The sequence below is a fragment of the Lactuca sativa genome, chromosome 5, assembly GCF_002870075.4.
Source record: "Lactuca sativa cultivar Salinas chromosome 5, Lsat_Salinas_v11, whole genome shotgun sequence".
Classification (NCBI taxonomy): Eukaryota; Viridiplantae; Streptophyta; class Magnoliopsida; order Asterales; family Asteraceae; genus Lactuca; species Lactuca sativa.
The window spans coordinates 268,425,712-268,428,003 of record NC_056627.2 but is presented as its reverse complement, the minus strand read 5'-3'; the positions used below and the strand labels follow the sequence as shown (position 1 = coordinate 268,428,003).

At 36.7% G+C, this 2,292-nt stretch overlaps 1 non-coding gene across 1 annotated transcript; it reads left to right on the top strand.

Annotated features, from left to right (window-relative positions):
- The first annotated feature begins 2,095 nt into the window (after positions 1 to 2,095).
- On the top strand, positions 2,096 to 2,292 carry LOC111878456 (U2 spliceosomal RNA). Its single transcript, XR_002845759.1, has one exon. It is a non-coding gene; the product is annotated as a U2 spliceosomal RNA (small nuclear RNA).

Sequence of the window (2,292 nt, the reverse complement as noted above, 5' to 3'; positions counted from 1 at the left end):
TGATTACGAGAAATTGAAAACTTTAGATGTTATTAAAGAAGCTAAGATTAAACGAAGAATTTGAAGGGGACGGAAAAGCAAAGTACGTTGACAGTATTCTTAGTATTCTTAATAGAAGACACATGCAACTTATTATTCGTGGTACAAAAACAGTCAATTAGCAGCATGATCCGCAAATTGGTGAGAAGATTATTTTAGTAATAAATAAAATTTAACAGGTTCGAAGGCGAGAGTGTTCAAAAACATAGCACACGGTGTACAAATCTCGTGTCATATCAAGACGATTGTTCGGAAGTTCTGTGCACGATTGAGGAAATTAAAAGTGTTGTTTGGTCGTGCGAAGGGGATAAAGTTCCGGGTGCAAATGGCTTCTCGAACTATGATATTTTTGATGGTGTCACGGAGTTTCTTATTTAAGCTAATATTCCACATGGCTGTAATGGTTCTTTCATCACTCTAATTCCAAAGGTGGGTAGCTCATTGAAAGTTATACATTATCGACCACTTAGTTTGATTGTGTTAGGATACAAACTCATTGCTAAGTTGTTGGCTAATCGACGATTTAAGATAAAATCTTTCAAAGGTAAAAGTCGATAAACGAGGATGTTTGAAGTATGTTGCTACTTTAGATTTTTCGGCAAATATAAGTGTTGTGCCTATTTGGGTGTTGACATTATCCGAGACTGAATTAAGTTTTAGAATCTAGAGTTTTTCCGGTAAGTGGAACTTAACGTACGAGTCTTGTACCTATTTAATCTCATCTTGTCGTATCTTATATTTATAACTATGGGTAATATTGATATGAGACGAAAAGCGATGCCGGGGGACCAAGTCATGAGCACGAAGAATTCTTATGATGACGTAGAGAACAAGATACGGATAGAATGAGAGGAGAAGATTGATGTGATGGATGAAATTTGGAATTTGAAGCAAAAGGGGGTTGATAGCAGTCAAGTTACTTCATCAATTACATCCACGCGATCACTTTACAATTCCTTTATTTTAGAAGCTTGTTTTGAGTTTCGAGTCCCATTAATGGAGACCCACGGCTAGATATCGTACTACTTGAAAGTTGAAATGGACGGCTTAAATGATGCGGTGATGCTGTTAGAACATGGACTATAGCACCTTTATGTACATTCAACTGAAAAAATAAACATCACAGATGGTAAAACAAGAGCGGGCATTGAGTTTGGATTGTTGAAGATGGATTTTTCCGTTTCATCCATTAACTAAATTCGAATATAATGTTATTTATTGAGCGTTTTTTTATTCTAAATATATTTGTTCGGTAAAAGTCATCCCGTAAATGTTAGAATCGAATTGGAAGTGATTTTAGGTGAAGATGATGAAAAGAGCGGGACATGTTGGTTGAAAAAGCGGATAGCATCTTGGAAAGGAACAGCGAACAATTACGGGAAACATAATGTATGGTTGAATATTCAATACCTGAGAGCGGGATGACATAACGAAGAAAGGGTTGCCCGGAAAAATAATTTTTGTGAGGTTTTTAAACGAGTAAGAAATGTGTTGGATATGATTATAAATTTATATGGTTTGAAGATGTAATGTGATTTTTATCAGCAAAACAAGCTAAAAGGATTATGTTGATTAAAAACACATATTTTGATAGAATGGATTTTAAGAAGTCGGACTTATCTGAGAAGTTTGAGTTTGTCCATTAGCTGTTGTGTTTACTTAATAGATATGTGATAAAAACAAAATGGAGAAATTAAAGCAAAGCATAGTAGGTACATGAGTGGAAGGAGCCATTTGTAATCGAGCATGAAATGAAGTTGTGCTGTTTGTTGGCGTGGAGTGAATTTAAACTACAGAAAAATAAGAAAAGAAAAAGCAATGCAATCATAAACACATATGCATATGCAGTAGTACAGTGTAAGTTTGATTTGAATATATATAGAGAAAGTAAAGAAGTAAAAGAATAATACTCCATTGAAGTTGTTTTTGTTGGTGAAGGAAGGGAGCTGGCAGCGAAAGCGAAAGTGTCTGCATCCCAATTCCCACATCGGGTGAATGAAGGAAGCAGGCAAGAGGGAGGCGAGTACAAAAAGGGAAGCCCTGGAGGGGAATAAGCATACCTTTCTCGGCCTTTTGGCTAAGATCAAGTGTAGTATCTGTTCTTATCAGTTTAATATCTGATATGTGGGCCATCGGCCCACTCGATATTAATCTTATTTTTTATGGGGGAAGGCCCGTTACAGTAGCTTGCTGCTGGGGTTCTTCATGTGTCGCCTTGGTCTTACACTACAGCCAAGGCCCGGCGTACCCCTC